This window comes from Sapajus apella, unplaced genomic scaffold (assembly GCF_009761245.1).
Source record: "Sapajus apella isolate SASKATOON/1434 unplaced genomic scaffold, GSC_monkey_1.0 scaffold72, whole genome shotgun sequence".
In the NCBI taxonomy this organism is placed as follows: Eukaryota; Metazoa; Chordata; class Mammalia; order Primates; family Cebidae; genus Sapajus; species Sapajus apella.
In genome coordinates, this window is record NW_022437012.1 from 9,671,956 (window position 1) to 9,693,165 (window position 21,210).

Sequence of the window (21,210 nt, forward strand, 5' to 3'; positions counted from 1 at the left end):
CAAATGTTAAGAGTAAATGCTCTGCTCCCTTGCTTTTCTTCCCTCTTCTACATATCTGCCTCTGTATTCTTCCTCCCTTCCTTTTCTTATTTTTCCCTTTCCTTCCTTTTTTTTTCTCTCTCTCTCCCTCCCTCCCCTGCTCTCTTTTTGCTCTCTCCTCTCTCCTCCCCTCCCACTCTTCGTTTCTACAGAGTCAAGCTCTGTCACTTAGGCTGCAGTGTACTGGTGCGATATCAGTTCACTGCAGCCTCTGCCCCCCAGGCTCAAGCAAACCTCCCACCTCAGCCCCCTGAGTAGCTGGGGCTATAGGTGTATACCACCGTGCCTGGCTAATTTATTGTATTTTTTGTAGAGACAGGATTTCACCATGTTGCCCAGGCTGGTCTCAAACTCCTAAGCTCAAGCGATCTACCCACCTCTGCCTCCCAAAGTGCTTCTTTGCTTTAAATTGAAGAAAAGCCAAGGTGGAAAACTGTAGGTTTTGATAGAGGCCAAATCCCTTGATTCTGCAGTTGGCTGACGCCATGATGTGTGATGGCTCTGAGGTCTGCAACTCTGGCTTTGCTAGAACGAAGTGAGACCATCTTCTCTCTTCATACAGAAGTGTGTGGAGGATGTGAAGCACAGTGGGGAGGTGGGAGGGCTGGACCACGCCCCCAGGCAGTAACTTGCCCCTTTGTTTGGCTTCCCAGATTCCTCCTGGTTGTTTTAGGTGGATCTAGAAAAGATTGCCTCATACAGCACTGCCTGTTCAGTAGAAAGATGTGTCACTTTTTTTATAGCCTCAGATCTTTTGCCTCTGATTGAGGAGGCAAATGGAGGAGAGAGAAGTTTTGTTTTACCTCCCTTGAGGTGGCTGTTCTACACTGTTTTAGGTGTCATCACATAGAGAAAGCATCCATTGTTGTCTGCGGTTTAGCCCCTTAGACCTTTTAAGTCACTGAAAGATCTCTGCACTAGCAGTAAAGTAACTTGTTTTCAGTATTATTTTTATTTTCATATTTCCAAATCTAAATATAAGGTTTTAACACAGGGACTTTTTGGAGCTGCTGGATGATTTTTGCCTTAGAAACCACTAAGACTGAGTATTCAGGGCATGATGTTCATGTATCTGAGACAAATTTAGAAATACACATAATCTAATGAAGGATTTTTGTCCCAGGTATATACCACTGCAGGTCAAGCTCTGTATAAGGGGATTTGTAGTTGTGAATGCCAAGGGCTTGGTTTTGTAGAAGGTAGGTTTGAGTATATAGTTTAGATGTTCCTTATGTTGATTGACACTTGGTGGCTCTTCAGTGGTTTGAAGATGCCAGAAAAGAACGGGAATGGCCAGAAAAATCTAGAAACTATAATGAAAGTACTTACAAGTTGAATATAGCCATAATAGAGCTGGACTGTGCTAGAAGTGACTAAGGCTGGCAGTGGAATGGGAAGTTCATTAGGCCCAGTCAACTGTGTGGCTGTCTTCACTCAGGCAGGGAAAATGTGATATCTTGGGATCCTCTTGCAGTAATTTCCAAACACAAGAGCTGTGAAATAAGTTCTAATTGGAAATAAATCTTCATTGGTGTTGAAAATATTTTTCCCTCTGGATTGGCCTTCTCTTTTATTCTCACTCAGTCATAATTTTAGTAGGGAGTTTTGTTATCACGTTAAGGGTATTCATTCCATTTCGACTTGTCACCGAGATTCTCTTTGAGGATGAGAAGAGCAGCCAGTAGTGGCTGGCTTGGCTCTTTTGTGATGTTGCTGGCTTCGGCTAAACAGGAAAGGGCTGTTCAGAGTTTCTTTTGGAACCATCAGGAGTATTGTTTGGGCAGCTTTGCTACCTGACAGGAATGGTTTTGGGAAGCTTGAATTAGACCAAGTTGCAATCTGTTTCAGTTCAGCCTCTTGCATTAATATAGCAGATACTCCCCTGTCTTAATCTAAACAGTGCTTAAGGGCGAGTAGATGGGTTTGGTGGATTTACAGCACTCCTTCTGAACCCTAAGAATCTGTGGTTTTATTATTTGTAGTGGAACCAAAAAATAACTATAATTTTTATTTGGGAGGTGGAAAGTAACGGTAAAATTATTTGGAAGGGAAGAGGGTTTCATCTTGGAGTATTTGGCAGCCTCATGAAACATGTTTGTTCTTATTTGAATTTAGACTCTTGAAATACTGTGAACTTGGCAGCTGAGGCCAAGAGGTGGGGTAGAGAGAGAGGAGGATGGGAAACAGACTAAATTCATGGAATTTCATGTAGCTGGGTAGGCCAAGTCGATTCCAGTTTAGTTACCATGTTTTCTTTGTGGCTGTGTCAGGAAGTTGGGGATGGACACATGGAATCTAAAAAATAACACACAATTTTAAAAGTTTCTACCACCATATAAAACTAGCCGAACCTAGGAGTCAGTTTCTGGAATTTGTGGGAACTAAAGAAATGCCAAATATTAAATTACTTGGTTTGGTATGAAGGAGTGGCTGCCTGGCTCTTAACAGTTTTTGTGAATTTTCTGCTCTTTTTATCCTTGGCTTCAAGTTTTTATTGATGGAAAGTTAAATATTCTTTTTTTTCCTTTGTTGCATATGACTAAACCTATGGTTCTTTTGCTTTCTCTTTTTTCCCCTTGCTTTGTTTTTCTCTTTCACTCCAGGAATTAATTTTAGCACTTGAAAGAAAACCACTTTCCTTATTATAAAGTACATAAGAGACAGTAAAAAATAGAAAATCTTTTTATACAACTGACCTTGATTCTGAAGATACTGTAATCTATTCCACTAAACCGCTCTTTCTTCTTTTATTTATTTTACTTTGTTAAAATAGACTTGATATTTGATTAGGGAAAAAAAAAATCTATATTTAAGTGTTAAGAGATGTGGAATCCAGAAAAGGGAAAATTGCAGAAATTAAAAAGAAATTTTAAAGATTATAAAATAAATACGTTCATACCATCAAATGAGACAACTTTGATAACATAGAAAAATTCCTAGAGAACTTCTATCAAAATCATCTGAAGGCAGAGTGTAGTGGCTCATACCTGTAATTATAGCACTTTGAGAAGCGGAGGCAGAGGAGTGCTTGAACCCCAGAGTTTAAGATCAGCTTGGGCAATGTAGTGAGACCCCATTTGCTACAAAAAATAAAATTAGCTTGGTATGGTGACACGTACTCGTGGTCGTGGCTACTTGGGAGGCTGAGGTGGGAGAATCACTTAAGCCCAGGAGATTAAGGTTGCAGTGAGCCCTGATTGTGCCACTACAGTCCAGCCTGGGCAACAGAGTGAGACCTGGTCTCAAGAAAAAAAAATTATCTGAATAGCTCAATAACAAAGAATTTGAATTAATTATTAGAACTCCTCTCACAGAGAAAAACGCATGCTTAAATAGCTTCATTGTTGAATTCTCTCAGGAATGTTAACAGGTAATGACACCAATTCTTCACAGATTCTTCCATGAAATACAGAAGGAGGGAATACCTTACAGTTCATTCTGCCATTATTACCCTGTTACCAAAGCTATACAAAGACATCACAAGTAAACATGGACTCCTGTAAACACTGACACAATTCTTAATATTAGAACCCCAAATTTGGCAACATATGAAAAGGGTTATATATAATGAACAATTGGAATTTATTCTAGGAACACAAGGTTGGTTTAACATTCAGAAATCTATTAATATAATACTCCATAATAGAACAGAGGTCAGAAATCATGTTATTAATGTAAGCAGAAAAGCATTTGAGAAAACTCCGCCTTTGATTCATGAAAGCAGTTCTCAACAAACTAGGAAAAACCTGGAATTTAACAACATACTTAATAGAAAAGAACTTTTTTTTTTTTCTCCTAAGATTAGGAAAAAGGCAAGATTGTCATGAAGGTTCACCCTTTTGGCCAGGCTGGTCTTGAACTCCTAACCTCAAATGATCCGCCTGCCTCAGCCTCCCAAAATGCTGGGATTACAGGCATGAGCCACCTTGTCTGGCCTATCTATTATTTATCACCAAATAAAAATTATGGTTTTTATAAAAAATTTAGAGTTAGAATACTATTTCTTTTCATAGTAAGTATGTCACTTACATTTTTTCCACTCCTAAGAATGATCAGACAATCAGAGGAGCTGTTTGTAAGGGCAATTAGACATCATGCAGATCATATTCTGTTGTTACGTATCCTTTTTAAAATCATGATTTAACATCAGCTGAATATAGTTTTGAGCTTCTAGATGTTGGAAGGTGTTTTCAATAAACTTGGTATTGCAGATGATTTGGGTGGTCTTCTGGAGTTTCTTTTGATTAGATGTGATCAGAAGTACACCTGAGAGCTTAGTCTAGGATAGGAATTGGAGAAGGGGTAGTTCATAATGGTGATGGTTGAGTGTGTATATGTAGGTAGGAACCATGGGTTGATATTGGGGCTGGTTGAATGTTCTGTTTGAAAAATGATTTGCAAGCAAGAAGCATGAAAGCAGTTTAAGACTCTACCTTCCCTCTGAATGAGAAAAACAGAAGAATGGGAAAAGGAAGTGGCATTTAGAAGATAAGAATTCTTCCTCTTTTCTGTGAAAGTGAGATGTTCCATTTAACAATAATATTCTTACCTAGGTCTTCCCAATTGTACTTTTCCATTTTGCCCAAAAACACTTGCCCATCATTTCTTCTTCTCCCCCAGAATTTATGTTTCCAAGCTTCTATCACTGTCACCATCTGTAGTCCACAAAAACTCTATCAATTCTGTGAGCCAATGTTATTCTAGAGGATACAAAAGAAGACTGACACATGGCCACTAACTTTGTGGAACTTAGTTACACTGACTTTGCAGTCTTTTTAGGTATGTGCATTTATGCACACAAATTCCAGTTGGAGGATGGTCAAAGCAAACAGCAGATTTTTAGTTTTAGATTGTTCAGTATAGACTAAAACTTTTATAGGTGTTCACAGGCAGCCTGGAGGTACTTGTGCTAGTTGGAGTACTCTTGTGAAGTTTCACAGATAAAGGAGAGTTTGAGCTAGGCCTGCAGGTTACGTAGGATTTGGAATGCTATTTGCAACCTTCATCAAGTTGAATAAATGAAAATGAGATTTGTATTTAAGGTTGTGTAGCTTTTGTGTTTTTTAAGATGTAGTGTGTCTGAATCAGGATTTTCTTTATTTCAGCAAGATGAACTACAAGTGTTGGTAAAGGTAGTTACACCCTCTCTTCTGATTTCATAGTGGTAGGGCCAAACCCAGTATCTAATATGTATCTCCTGTCCCATCTTTTATTCTTAAAGAATTTTTTCAGATTGGATGTGTACAGACTTGGTTCAAAAAATTTAAAAAGTTACCATTTCAAAGTTGGTTTCCTTTAATCCCATAATCCATGTCCAAAGGCCTCTTGTTGCACTTCTGTCTTCCTGCAGCAAACACCCACCCTCGGATCTTCCCTGGAACACACAAACCTTGTTGCTTCTGAAGAAATTCCTCCCCGGCTTTCCAGTTGACTTGCACTAACTTAGTATATAACTCTCTGTAAGCTCATGTCATTAAATTTTGTCATATCATTATGGAAAGGCATTGATGTTTACTCTTTGATCTGCAGTTTTGTTGCAAAGGTCGCGGGTAAATTCATTTCTATGTTCTCGCGAGCAGAACAGAAGTAAAGAGAAGATTAATTTCTTATACTGTTGATTGTTCAGTATAACTTTTGCAAGAAGCAACCATTGGGTTTATTAGCACTGACCCTTGGATTTATTAGCACTGACCCTTGGATTTCTTAGCACTGCATGATGCTGGAAGATAATAAATTCCTGATTACCTTTCAGATTTCCCTCATTTAGACCATCTTCCTTTTCAATACGTTTGTGCTTACTGTGTAAGACAGAGAGTTGGGTCCTGAAGATAGGCTGAAAAACCAAGATTGTATATTGTAAAATTAAAGTGATTTCTGTCAAAGTCTACAGGAATGAAATCACATCCTGCCTTCTGTTGAATGTCTTGAGGGTGAATTATTTCCTAGTACCAGTGACTCCTTCTGCACATGCACAGTGACTTATTGGAGCAAAGGCTGTTTTTTAAACCTCTCTTGAGCTTTGGACCCAGCACTATGCACAGTTAACTAGTTCACTCCAAATAGGAGACACCTAAATGTACTCGGTGACAGAGAAGAACACTTTACCAACACTTTGTACTTAAGTTCAAGATTATAATTTCCAGAATGAAGGTTAAACTTTAGTTTTATGCACTTTTATAACCAAACTAGAGACGGACCCATTCGCATTGTCAGCCCACAGTGAAATTTAATGTTGGAATTCATTGAAGTTATTATTTGAGGTGCTTTAGGATGCATGTGAGCTTGTTGAAAAGTAAGTTCTTCATCAAAGATAGTTGGCAAAGGGTTAATAGTTAAAGATGAGCAAAGGAAAATTATCCTTCATCCATGTGTTTAAGTCAGAGAAAGCATACATTTAAGTAATTTAGCTTAATTTTCATATGAGAGCAAAATCACATATACTGCACAGCCCAGATCCAAAGCGTACAATTTGATGTTTTAATAAATGTATAAATCTATAAAATCAGCACCACAGGCAAGATAAGAAACATATTCATCATCCCAGACTGAATGGCACCCCATGCCTCCTTCCATTCAGTCTGCATTCCCCACAGGCAGTCTCTACTCTGATTTCAATCACCATAGATTAATTTTACCTGTTGTTGAGCTTCATCAAAATGAAATCATATAGTAGGAACATTTCTGGGGATTCTGGCCTCTTTTTCTCAGCATAATGTTTTCAGGATTAATCCATGGTGCTGCATATGTCAATAGTTGATTCATTTTTAAAAATTGCAGAGCAGTGCTTTGTCGTATGAACATACCATAATTGGTTTATCTGTTTTCCTGATAATGAGCATGTGAGTCATTTCCAGTTTTGAGTTAAGCCTGTCTTTTTTTTCTAAGTAGTAAATGTGTATTACCCTAAAGTTGTTCATAACATTCTTTTATTATTCTTTCAATATCTGTAGGAATTTTAGTGATATTCCTCTTTCATTCTTAATATTACTCATTTATATTTTCGTTTTCTTGATCACTTGTTAGTGGCTTTTAAATTTTATTCATCTTTTTAAAGAACCAACTTTTTTTGTTAATTTTTCTCTATTTAGGATTAAATCAGAGAAGCAGAACCACTAAGAGAGATTTGTGTCTGTTAAGGAATTTGTCAAAGGGGTTTGACCTTTCACAGCTGTGGGAGCTGGTTTCACATTTTCTGTAAGGCTTTTGCCTTTATGTCTGATGATGGAGTTGATATCCACAGGGCAGACAGCTAGGAAGGGAAGATAAATTGTAACTGGAGGACAATAAGAACATGCTGGAACTTATGAGTATGAGCTGGAGCTCATGATGACAAAGTAACACTCATGTCAGTTTGCTTTTGGTTTTGGCTTGATTTTGCCTCCAACCTTGGAGTATGGATGTCCTCCACAAGCTGGGGCCCTTTGACTCAAAATGAAAGAGACTTGGGGGATGGAAATCTTCACTGTTCCACTTCCTAGATACCAAAAAAATTCTTAAATAGTAAAATCGACCAAAGAACTGTATAGGGTAGGGGTTGACAAACTTCTTATGTAAAGCCAGACTTTTTATGTTAGCCAAATATTAAATATTTTAGCTTTGTGACCCATATGTTTTCTAATCTGTTGCAGTGATTTAATTCTGTCATTGTACTATAAGAGCAACCCTAGATAATATATAAATGAATGGCTTGGGCATATTCCAATAAAACTTTATTTACAAAAATAGGCAGTGGGCCAGATTTGGCTTAAGGGCTTTAGTTTGCCATCCCTTGTTAGAGAGATTGCAGTATATTTTCTTTTCACAATATACTTAGAGGTAATATTATACATTTCATGTTTAATTCATATTGATTCACCATCCTTTGTACTGTTGTTAAATGTCTTATGTCTACAAAGCCTTAAATCTCCCTATACCGTAATATGATTTTTATATTTAGCAGTTAATTGTCTGATAAATGAAGAGAAGAAAAACACTATGGTGTTTTATATTTAGCCACATATTAATATTTCTGATTCTCTTAATACCTTCTATAGTACCAAGTTACCATCTGATGTCATTTCCCTTTCAACCTAGAGCTTCTTTTATTATTTCTTACCATACAGATCTGCTGAGGGTGAAATCTTTGTTCATTTATCTGAAAATGGCTTTTTTGGGTGGGGCTCGCATTTTTTCAAAGACATAAATATAGAATTCTGAGCTGACAGTAAGTTTTCTCTCAGCACTTAAGAAATGCTGAGTTTTTTTTTTTTTTTTTCAGCCTTCTTTTTCTGACTAGATGTCAGGTGACATTGCTATCTTTGTTCCTTTTATGTAATGTGTCTTGTTTTTCTCTGTCTGCTTTCAACATTTTCTCTTTCTCATTTGCTCTTAGCAGTTTGATTATAATAAATGTGATTGTCTTTATTTTGTGGTTTACCGAGTCACTGGATCTGAAGTTAATGTTTCTCACCATATTTGGGAAGTTGTCAGCCATTATTTCTTCAAATATTTTTTGTCCCCATTTTCTCTCTTCTACCTCTAGGCATCCCTTTACACAAAGATTTGCCTACGTGATGTTCTCCACATGTCATGGAGGCTCTACTTTATTTTCCTTAATCTTTATTGTCCTTAGCGTTTATTGTCTCTGTTTTTTGGATTAAGCAATTTCCATATTTTTTCAAATTTACTGATATCCTGCCATCTCCAAACTGCTGTTGATTCCATTCTATGAGATTTTCACTTTAAGTAATACACTTTTCAGCTCTTGAGTGTTTTTTTTTTAAGCAAGTGCCCATTTCTTTGCTAAGAATCATTGTATTCACTGATGATGACCGTTTTTCCTTTGTCTTCAATTTTATTTGTAATAGCTGCTTTAAATTCTTTGTTCTCCAGCAGTTGCATCATCTTGTCTTTGTTGACTGTTTTTCTTGCCTTGTTCACATTTTCCTGTTTCTCCACATATTTAGTAATTCTTTATTACATGTTGGGCATTATAAGGAAGTGCCGTAGAGTGCCTGGGTTCTGTAAACTTCCTCTGAAGAGTATTGATTTTTGTTCTAGTAGGCAGTTAAATATCTGACTTACTGCCTTGAACTTCAGACTTGATTTCATGGTTTGTTAAGGTGTGTCTGTTTCAATTTTTTCCCTAGTCGTAGACCATCTTAAGTCCTGGTCCTGATGTGAGGCCCTTTTGGGGTTTCACTGGAAAGCCTGAAATTTTGACCTGTTGAGAAATACTGAGTGTATGATTGCTAAGTAATGCTGAGTGTATGATAAAATACATTGTTTGCTAAGAAGAAAGATGGCAAGGAAAAGCTAGCTGCCCCCTACCCCCAACCCAGATAGAAAACTACTTGGGGCATCCTAAAGCAGAAAGACAGTATATATATATCATACACTGGTTAAAATAATTCTTTAAACACAGGATATGTGACCCTGCCCCCTTGGCTCCCTCGTGGAGAATACTTTCTTTTTGTCTGTGATCAGTGATCAGTGGTAAGCAGGCACCAGCTGCCTACCTAGTTTATTTTTGTTGCATGAGAAAATACCAAACACCTGTTTGTTAATGATAATCCACCTGTTCGGAGAGAATAAGTGTGGGTCAGTCTACTCTAGGCCTTCAGCTTGGAATGCTGTCAGCCCTCTGAGGCTGTCAGCTCAGAAGGCTGTTGCCCCACCCCCCCCACAGCCCCCAACACCCCATAGTCCCACTTTGTTGTTCTGTCTGGGTGTCTGCTTCTTAATTCCTTCAGCGCCGCATGGGTGGGGGGCTCTACCACCAAGTTGGGTTCGGTATTGACCCATTGACTTTTTGGGATTTAAACTGTGGCTGCCCTGCAGTGAGCTGCAACTTAATTCTTGTGACTATGAACTTTCCTTGGAGCCTCCCTCACAAATGCTTAGTTTTAGGGTCAGTTAAGAAGTTGAAGGTAGTCTATATACAGACTTTGGGGTTCTCCTCTTTTGACTCCCTCTTTTTGGGAATATGCTACCTTAATTTTTCACTACTACCCACAAATTCATTCTTTCACACCTGAAGTCAATGAGACTGTAGCCTTTTGTTTGCTACCATCAAGACTTAATAGTTCCTTGTGGGGCACAGCCATATAAATGTGAGTCTTAATTCAGTGTAGTTTCCAGAAAGAATTCAAGGATCAAATCTAGTTTCTGCTCACTTTCCCTCACTCTTCAGTGTCATACTGTATGTATTATCTGTGGGAAGATTATTCCAGTATACAGTAAGCTTCTCTGCCATTGCTAATGCGTAGTTTCTCATCTTTGTTTTTAAAGAATCCCAGGTTAAACTGATATGTGGTTCTTACACAGGTAGTATAGTTTAGCAGTTTGCTATGGGCTGGGAAGCTATCTGAGTTATCTGTTACCACAGTGCTGCCTTCCCCCTGGTTTTGGTATGCTTGCTAGCTCTTATATCTTCGGTATAATATTCAATAACCACTATTTCTAGATTGGCAAGGACAGTGTGTATTTAACAGTTGCTCTCCTACCCAGATTCCATGGCTGGAGGGTAAGCAAGGGACTGCACTTTACTCTGGATACTGGCATGGTGAATGGGTTTTCAGGTAGTAATCCCACCACCTGAGGATCAGTGCCTTCTAATAGCTAACTCAAAAACCAAATATCCATCTGGGAACAGACTACTTCCTGAAACAAATTCCCAGGCAGTTGTTGAAAACCTTTGTGCTTCCTACTAGGAAGAACTTGCATTCACATATTCACTAGCTTTTTTTGTGGAGTTGATGAATAGGTTCCCAGGATTATAGAATACTTACAATGTCGCAGACAGAATATGCACATTAGTCTCTTTACAAGCAGAGTATTGATATCCAAATTTACATGGTCTTCATACAAAGCATGTTTCCTTTCTACATGAAGGAATACCTGCCAAGGGCTAGAGGAAGTTATAAGGAAGTCAGTTATGATACAGTCTGACTTTTTGTTTGTTTTTTAACATGAGAGTCTTGCTATGTTTCCGAGGCTGGTCTCAACCTACCGGGCACAAGCAATCTTCCTGTCTCAGCCTCTGCAGTAGGTGGGACTATAGGCATGCACTACTATGCTTGACACAGTCTGGTTTTTGAGAGGCATCCTAACCAAGGACATTACCTAGCAGGCTTGGCATGTATATTATATGCCAATGGCATGTGGGTTTCATGTGACTCTGGATCAATCACAGGAGTCTTACAATTTAAATAGCTTTTAGCCTTTCTTCAAACTGTACCCAAGAATTTGGTGTGCTTGTGGGTGTTTGAAATATTCTGGCTTTCAGCTTCTTTTATACGTTCTCTCTGTGATACTTTATGTAGTACCAAAACCTTATTATCAAGGTGTCATCTCAATTCTACATTATCTTACAATTTATTTTTCTGTTTAAAAAGTAAGGTGAGAGGTCACAACCAAGTAACCAAAACAAAATGAAAACCTCAGTTTATGCGAGACAGTGAAAACAAAAATTTATCTTGATCTCCTGTTAAGAGAATAATCGAAGCACTTCTGCTTTGCCTGTATTATGTCTGGCTGGCCAGATAGAATCCCTGTTTTTAACCAACAGCTACAGGAGGCTTGTGACAAATGATCCAGAAAGTGGGCATTGTGTGACATGAAGAGCACACACCTATTTTGGGCACTTTATACACTCTTAAAACAGCCCAGGGATATAGCTTGCCTTCTCTCAGTTATTGATTCCATATTTCTTTTCTTCAGTTGCAAGAAGGAAATACAAATATACACATAAACTACATCTGTTTCATTGCTTTTCCATTTTAACAAAATCCAAACTCGAAACACTTTTGACAGTTTGATGAGAACAGGCAGAAATGTATGAACGGTGCTTAACATGAAACTCTGTTTTAGAAGAAAAATCAAACCTCAGTTTGAGAGGTTGAAGTGAGATATGGGTGCTCTGTGTTGTGAGGACATGTCGCTGTTATAGTAAGTTATCTGCGTGACACTCTTCCCTTCTTCTAGTAAACTGCGTGTGAGAAGAGGGGACATGGCAAAGGCTTGGCACTATTTTGTTGGAAAAGGAGAACAGTTATAAAAATCACCTTAAGCTCCCAACTCAAGAATATGATACAGTTTTGCAAGTATCTTGAATTTTTAATATCTGCCACCTACTTCTCAGTGTATTTTCTTGAATCAAAATTGACAGCTGAGGATGTCTCAATATATTAGAATACCTTATTCTTTTAAATGTATGTATAGAAACAATTTTTTTTCTGGGAATATACCTGTGTAACTTTTTTGTTTGTTTTGTTGTATAAAACTAGCATTCTCCCAATTTATTGACAGTCGGGCCAATTCGTTGTAATTAAATGCATATATGATACCCATGTGAAGTATTTTATATCCTTTACATTATTACTTAAAATACTAAGGAACATTTTGTTGCAGAAGAAATGATAGCAAAAATTAAATATAAACTTACAGAAAATGGCATTTATGTAGAAATGAATACATGTAGAATCTTGCATTAAAAAGCACTCTAATTATCCCAACCACATTACAAACTCAGTTTTGTCTTCCAGTCTCAAAGCTACTAGAATATATAAAATATATGCTGTTATGCTGTAATACTTGTTTAACAAGACTTAAATTTTTACCTCCCATAGATCTAAAGCATTTTCATCATTGACTATACCTCACACCCGACCAAGCATTGTGACAAAATTAATTAGGGATGGGCAAGACAGGCCCAGAGAATATGTAATAGGATGAATATATTGTACAAATAGATTGAATGATCTAGTGAGAGCTAGTGTGTGATGTTTCCATGTGGTGCAGGCAGTCTCTCTTTCTCATGGCTTTATCTTTTTCAGAATCCCGTATTTTACTTTGGAAGTTTGTCCTGAGGGTGAATGAGGCTATAAATGAGTGCCAGGTGCAGTACCTGGAGCCAGGGTGACTCAGATGTTAGAAGGCTTTGCTGACTCTTTTTGAGTGAAGAAACATAGGCTCCTGAAGGTTAAGTAACCTGCTCAGCTTATATGATGAGTAAAAGGCAGAGAGATAATACCAGCTGAGATCTCATAGAAGACAAAGCCCCTGCCTTTTCCAGGGCATCGTCATTATTCACGTTTTCTACCTTTTTCATTGCTGAGGTTGAATGTGGTCAAAGACTTTAAAAAGACCAGGACATGCAGGTGCTACTCACTGCTGACACATTTCAATGTCAGTTCCAGGAGCAGGTGTCTTCCTAATGAGGAGGCATCTTGCATGGTGGCCAAATAGTGTCTTATGAGAGGGTTGATCTGTATGGAGATTAGAGAAGCAGACTTTCATAGCTTCATAACTTTAGAGACTGATGGGATGATGGCATTTTGGAATATGTTTAATTAATTTTCATTAATTAAATGAAATGGGTGTTAAAGTGACTATTTAAGAAAAGAATTAGAAGTTGCTGTTAATCAAAGAAGTGGTTGAGCATTCATAATTTATTTTAAAGACCGTGTGTTGGAAAAATACCCCTGACTTCCTTACCAATGAAAGACAATTTTCAACTCCAGGGCCACTTCCAATGTTAGATATAAACTCTATTCAACTATAAAGATTTAATACAGTAGTATCTTTTAAATTACACATAGTCACATTTTTATCCTCAAAATGTGACTTTCATCTCATTGTCCTTTAGAGTTCACCTTTTTTCAAAATGTTGCTTCTCTACTCAGAGACCATCAGTTACTTCCCCTGCCATTGTACTGAAACTCCAGAAGTGTTTTCAGTGGCCTTCCTGTTTCCTGCTGTGATAAGAGTGATAAATTATGTTCTGAGGCTGGAATTCATGATTCTGTGGCAGGTCGTGTCAGCTTACCTTTTCAACCGTACTTCTTACTACCCTACCCTGAGTCCTCTGCTTTAGACAGATTGCCCTCCTCTGCTCTCCTGTGCCCTCTTAGAGATGATTGATTGGTTATGCATACCCACTGTGGGAGGATTTGCTGACCTGGTAAAACACTGATTGTTGAAACATAACGTAAAATCCGTTTTCCATCTCTGGCCTTTCCGTTTCCTCAGTGTTATTTCACCTTTTACTCTATTGGTTCCCTGCTGTGGCTGCCCTTTAGAATCACGGGAGGTTGGGAGAGCAGTGAAAAGAAAGGGAGTAGCAGAACCACTGCCTGGGGCCATTTAAATAAGAATGTCTGGAAGGTGAGGCACATTCCTAAAAGCTCCCCAAGTAATTTCTAAATGTGCAGACAGGACTAGGAATGGCTAACTTGTGACCTTGGGCAATTACTTAATCTGCCTGGGCCCCAGTGTCTTCTGCAGTAGAATGAAGGATAATAGTACTTACTGTTGTGAGGCTCAATCGAGTAATTGGTGTACGTAAGATAAGTGGTGTTCCTAGTAGACCCTCAGTCTCTTTTGGCTACCGGCATTATTACTGCTGTTCTTCAGTGTACTCATCTTCCCTTTTCTCTCCGACTTCTACGTTAGAGCTCAACTCAAATCCCATTTGTCTGGTGGTTAAAAGCTGCTGCAACAAAGAGACCCAAAAATGCAGTGTTGAAATGAGACAAAGGGCTCATTCTCTGTCACATGATAATCTAGTACTGAGCAGTTCAGGCCAGCAGAATGGCTCTCCTCTACACTGACATTCAGGGCTCCAGATTCTTCCCATTTTGCTGGGTCATCGCTTGTCCCATCTGCTGCCCATGGGAAGTGTATATTGCATTGGACTGTTAACTGCCTTTGGTGAGCAAGTTTTGGGCTTCTAAGCATATTTAAGGCTCCCTCAAGGCAGTTAATGTTTTGTGTTTCTCTCTGTGCTTAGGAAGGTATTGAAATCATAACAAATGCTCTAATTTAGGTGCAGTGTTTGTTGAATGAGTTAATGTCAGAATTTTTCTGGCTTTTGTAACTTTATCGAGAAAATTTACATACCACTCATTTCACCTATTTAAAGTGTTTGAGTCTTTTATGGCCGATTGTGGTGGCTCATGCCTGTAATCCCAGTACTTTGAAAGGCTGAGACAGGAGGATGGCTTCATCTCAAGAGTTTGAGACCAGCCTGGGCAACATAGCAATACCTCATCTCTACAAAAAATCAAAATAATTAGTTGAATGTGGCAGTGTATGCCTGTATTCCCAGCTGCTCAGGAGGCTGAGGCAGGAAAATGGCTTCAGCCAAGGAAGTCACAGATAATTGTGGCCCATGCCACTGCACTCCAGCCGGGGTAACAGAGAGTGAGACCCTGTCTCAAAAAAAACAAAAAAAAGGCTTTTAATATATTCAGTTGTGCAACCGCCACAGCAGTCAGTATTAGAATATTTTCATTACCTCAAAAAGAAGCACCATATCACCTCCCCTCCCTTTCCTCAACCCTAAACAACCATCCATTCACTATTTCTCTAGATTTGCCTGTAGGTTCTGAACGTTTCATGTCAATGGAATCATATACGTGGCCTGTGTGACTGGTTATTTCCATCTAGCATAATGTTTTCAAGGTTCATCTGTGAAGCACGGATTAGCACTTCATTCCTTTTTATGGCTGAATAATATTCCATTTTATGGATATATTATATTTGGTCTGTTAATTGAATGATGAGTATTTGTGTTGTTTCCAATTTTTGGCTGTTATGAATAAGGCTACTATGAACATTTATATACAGATTTTTCTGTAGACATGTTTTTCTTCTCATATAAACCAAAGAGTAGAATTACTGGCTCAGATGATAAGTCTGTTTAAATTTTTAAGGATCTGCTAGACTGTTTTCCAAAGCAGCTACACAATTTTAAATTTCTACTAGTTGAGGGTTCTACTCTCTTTACATCCTTGTCAATACTTGTTGTTACCTGAATTTTTATTGTTGCTTTTTTAGTTGATGTGAAATTGTACCTCATTTTGCTTGATTTCCATTTCCCTGATGACTAATGATGATAAGCTCTCCACTCTTGTCAGTGACAATTATTTAACTCCAGCTGTGTTCTTCCTATCATGTGTGTGCTCCTAGGTGTGTGATAACCAACCTTTTCCCTTGCTGAACATTTATAATAGCAGCAGTGTGGGGCTTATCAGAATGGAGGGTTGGTGTATATATGATATTGTGGCTGTGTGTATGTATAGCATTCTTATATAACTGTTTCTCATACTGAAAATCTCAGTCCTAGGGCCCCCTTTTTAATACTAATTTATCAAAAAAAGGAAAAATCTTATTAATGCTGGCTTAACAGCTTAATTAGACAGATAATCCTGCCATAAAATAAATGAAAGAGGGTATGACAAAAGGAGGTATAAATAATCTGGAGTTATTTAGCTGAATTGTGATTTGAAATTTTCTGACATTATCTTTGGCAGTGTGTTTTCATAGTCATCACAACTTATTCTTTTTATATATTAGTCCTATTCTTGAAAAGCTATCCATAGAGAAGCCACATGCGCGTGCGCGTGCACGCGCAAGCACACACACACGCACAGACACACACATTGAATTTGATTTTCTTGTTGACTTCCATTATGTCCATAGTCTTTGTACATGGGCAGTACAGTTCCAGATTTTTGTACAGCAACTCCATGAGGCCCTTGGAGGTACTTCTTCAAGAGGGAATAAGAATTTGTTACTGTGTTCACTCTTGAAATTTCCCACGCAGAACATGAAGGTGGTGTTGTACATTTCAACAGTGTGGTGGAAATAATCTTGACTCAGAAGGCAAATGCCTGGTTGAACATGCAGAGTGTTTTGCACATGGAAGGTACTCAGTGGATTTTGTTTAATCCAGGAATGAGGAAGGCACTTCATCTCTCTAGGCCTTAGTGTTATGAATCAGGAAAAGTAGAGGGTTGAATAGCATGGTTTCAGAAGTCCCTTGCAGCTCTAAAATTAGTTTATGCAATGATGATTCCATTTTCAACTTAGATTAAAAAGCAAAAAAACAAAACAAAACAAAACAACAACAACAAAAAAACCCGATATACACACAAGTCTTTTCGAACATCCCAGTATACATCTCTGGGGGTCCATGAGTGAATCTTGCCTGCTTCCCATATTTTGACTACCCAATTGCATTGGTAGGGAGGGAACTTCCTATTGCTGTGGGGCCCTGGTCCTGGAATTCATGTGCGTGACTCAGTTACAGAAATCAAATTACTTTTCTATGGTGCTAAAGTAAAGCATTCCTAAATGAATATTTGCCAAGCAGCGAATGACTGGTGAGGTCATTTTCAATGGGAGACTGTATTCCACCATAACTGGTTTCAGTCTGATTTATTGTCATCCATTCCTGAAGCCAAGCCAGCTGATGGAGGTGCTGGCAAGAGCTGGGTCTCCAAGTCCATTGTGGAGATTGAGTCGGTTCCCAGCCATTGCTGGGCAGCCAGGCCAGTGGCAGGCTCATTTGGCCACACTTTGCAGGGGCCATCTGATCAGCATGGCCCCGTGTTCATAACAGGTGTACCTTGTCTGACATAAAATAGAATCACTGGAGACCTTTATCTTTTGAGGGAAAATATGATTAGGGTGTCATTGCACTGAATGGAGCCCTTGCTTGTGTGGTTGATTATCTTAGCAGTCAGCAAAACAATTGGGTAAGGAGATTGAATCAGTTTCCTGTAACTTCCTGGGGTCAACAGATGTGCATGTTCTTTGAGTCTTCTTAGAGTTTTTATAAACCTACTTTTTCTATTTTTTTCTTTCCTCTTTTTACCCTTTAAAATGGCAATGGTGAGGGATTTAGATGCCCTTAATCTATCAGATGCCTGTCCAGATCTAGATAAAAAGTTAGTGAGACTGTGTTCTACAGGTTCTGAAAAAGAAGCGTCATCTCAAACACCTGTCGCCTTTGCTATATATAATTAATGTATGGAAAAGCGACTCTTGGTGAAGGCTCTCTTCCTGGTATTGTCACTCTGAAAGAACTGTCTTCTGTGTGAGGCTTGCATGTAAACACATGTCTGTCTGTCTGTCTGTCTGTCTGTCTCTCTCTCTCTCTCTCCCTCCCATCCACTCCTCTCCATTCCACTGCCTCATTTTATCATCCTCACCCTGGAACAGGTAGTTCAGATTCTTACACATAGTGTACCATCTTTAAGCATTGGCAGAATTGGGATTAACCCTGAGATTCTTTTTATAGCCTTATTTCCAGATCTCCTTTGTTCAGCAATGAGTGGTTATTAGTTTAAATAAGTTTGTAGTAAGTGAATGTTTTATAAAGTGCTGCATAGTTGATAGTTGATACTTTTTAAAAAATGGATGATAACATCTTTATGTATATATAAATATTGATCCTGGGCAGTTAGAAGATCAAAGTAGCTTTGTGTGACACCCAGTGCATCTAGCATCTGATTTGTGCAAGAAGTGGGGCAGTTAACAAATGATTTATTAAGATGATATCCAGGCCAGGTGTGGTGGCTCATTCCTATAATCCCAGCACTTTGGGCGGCTGAGGCGAATGGGTCAGTTGAGGCCAGAAGTTTGAGACCAGCCTGGCCAACATGGCGAAACCCCATCTCTACTAAAAATACAAAAATTAACCGGGCATGATGGCACATGCCTGTAGTTCCAGCTACTCAGGAGGCTGATGCAGGAGAATCGCTTAAACCTGGGAGGCCGAGGTTGCAGTGAGCTGAGATTGTGCCACTGCACAGATTGTGCCTCTGTCTAGTGACAGAGCCAGACTGTTGTCTCAAAAACAAGCAAAAAAATTATCTCTCACACAACCATAAACCTCTCTTTTTTGAATACCAGTAAGATGTGACTGTCAGTAACTCACACGGGGGCCAGGCCATGTCCATTCTCCCAGCATCAGGAATGACTTTTCTCTCACTGCTGCAGCTTCCTGCTGTTTTCCTCAGCTGTGCAGCATGTACAGTCCAGAACTTGGACTCTTTGAGTCAGTAACTTCAGGTGAGGCTCTCCCACCCCATTTTATCCGTGGTACTTTCTTTCCTCTTCAGTTCTTTGGAACTGGGCTCAGGGAGAACTAGACTGAGCAGAGACTCCCACCAGGCCTCTTCTTCATTGCATTTGTTCCTTTCATTGTTAAACAATATGGAGTCTCCAGTGTGCTGGGTGTGTATCCTGGGAGTACCAGTGGGTAGAGGAGGCTTTGCTGCTGGGTACCTCGTTCACTGTTGTCTGTGGTTTCTCCCTTGTTCCCACGTGTACCAGACCCCAGAAAGCAGGGCTGAGTCTTAGAAGGGCACAGTATTGGCATTTCAGCATGTGGCAGGCAGCAGATGCCCAGTGACAGTGGGCTGAATTTGGAGGTCAGTGCTGAGGATTTTAAAGGTTTTTCTTTTCACACTGTCAGATGAGGTAACCATCTTCCTTGTTTCTAAAATGGGATAATGTATGTGATGTATCAAGGCAAGTTATTATCCTCCATCCATTTCTTTTCCTGTCCTGTATTCCCTATTTCTGTTCTCACTGTTTCTTTGAGACTGCCATACCAATTTCTCCTGCTCTGACTATCCCCTTTTCCCTTACTTGGTCAGAGGCCACAGACAGCAAGAATATATGTGTATTTATATCTGTCTGGTTTTGTATTTCTTTGTCCCTCTCACTTTTTAATATGTATTTAAAATGCCATTGTCTCCCTCTGTACACATCTCTCTCGATATGTGTATGTCTGTTGGGACTGTCGGGGAGAATCTGGCCCCACGCCTCACAGGAACACCCCCTCTGTGTGTGTGTATGCGACATCTCTTGCTGCCGTGTGTATGTTCCTCCTTAATCTTAAGCATTTTTGATGGCAGGAAAAGTGTGTGTTCGCTTAGATTAAACCCATATTCGAACACCCACTGCATTGTGTGGGCATAAGTGACTGATAAAGCAACAGAATTTTTACACCTGCGTAATCTGCTTTCTGTGTAGACACCTGGTTGCCAATGACGTAAAATCATACAGAGGTGAGGTTTTGGGGGAAGGATGTTGCAACTTGGGCTGGTGTAAGGGTACCAGATAAAAATGAATCCCAAACAGAGCTGAGCTTCATTGCTTAACACTTAACATTTTTATTTTCCCTTGCCCTTTCAGCATTTAAAAAAATTGGCATGGGGAAAGCTCAGGATAAACAGCAGGCAGAGCATTCAAGTTACATATCTTGGCAGGATGTTTCTCCTTTTTATGCCCTCACTTTTTATTTTATTTTATTTATTTTATGTCAACTTTTATTATAAAGAGTCCATGTCACGCAGGTTTATTACATGAGTAAATTATGTGACGCTGAGGCTTGGGGTCCTGAGGATATGTCACCCAGGCCATAAGCACAGTACCTGCCTCCCTCTTTTGAAGAGAGCTTTTGTATAGTCATCTCAGTTTCCTCTGGAAACCGGTAAAATTAACATTTTTTGGCCCAAAGTTTTGTTTTTTAACCAAACTTAGATGAGAGGCATTTCCACAGGTAGGAAGGTCTTCCATGGACACAGCCTAATAAAAATGTTTATAGAATTTTGGTCATTTGATAGAAACAAAATGAGGAGCCATCCTCTGAAAAGGACCTGAAAGTCATTATGAGCTGTGGTGTGATGGAAAGTCTTGGTGTGATGGTTATTCCTGGTCAGGTTTGGAAGCAACTCTGCCCCATGCTGGGAAGGCTGGGACTTCCGGTGTCTTCCAGTCACAGATTCCTTCTACCCAAGAACCTTGAACACTCTTAAACCAATGCTTCTGGAAGCCCCTTGTCTATTCAGACCCATTGCTGTGTAACTAAATAAGGAGAGAAAATTTGTGTATAAGAACATGGAGTTGCAGAGGAGACTCTGCTGAATTAAACAAACTGCAAGTTTGAGGAAGAGTAAAAGCCCTGGCCAGGTGGGAGTCTCTGCTCAGTCTAGTTCTCCCTGAGCCCAGGAGTCAGGCCTGTTGGGCAGCAGGGAACGTGCCTGTGTTTATTCAGTCAGATGGCACTTTGTATCTGAAGATCCAGCAGGAAGACATAACCTTCCCATAGGTTTCTCATGTGTTAGGAAGGGAAATGGACAGACATAAAGGAATAACACAGTTGCTCACTGCAGAAGGAGCGATGTGAGCAGGAGGCCAGGGAAGCCCAGAGGAGGGCGGGATTCCTAACAAAATCCTGACTGGGCATGGGAAGGAAGGATTAAGGACTGTTTGTTCATGGAGGTGTTGGTTTAGCTGAAGAAAGAGGAAGGGGCTTTAACTGGGCAGAGGAAGTGTGGTGGCCTGGAGGGACTGAGGAGAAGGACATTCCAGGAAGAGGAAAGCCTTCAGGGA

General features: G+C 39.4%; 1 protein-coding gene and 1 long non-coding RNA gene across 9 annotated transcripts in view; both read left to right on the top strand.

Annotated features, from left to right (window-relative positions):
- Nucleotides 1-21,210, top strand: part of MGAT5 (alpha-1,6-mannosylglycoprotein 6-beta-N-acetylglucosaminyltransferase) — a 325,249-nt gene that overhangs the window by 168,022 nt on the left and 136,017 nt on the right. The gene's annotated exons all lie outside the window — the stretch shown is intronic.
- LOC116531801 lies at nt 349-21,176 on the top strand. Its single transcript, XR_004260591.1, has 3 exons — nt 349-1,450; nt 19,067-19,069; nt 21,166-21,176. It is a non-coding gene; the product is annotated as an uncharacterized LOC116531801 (long non-coding RNA).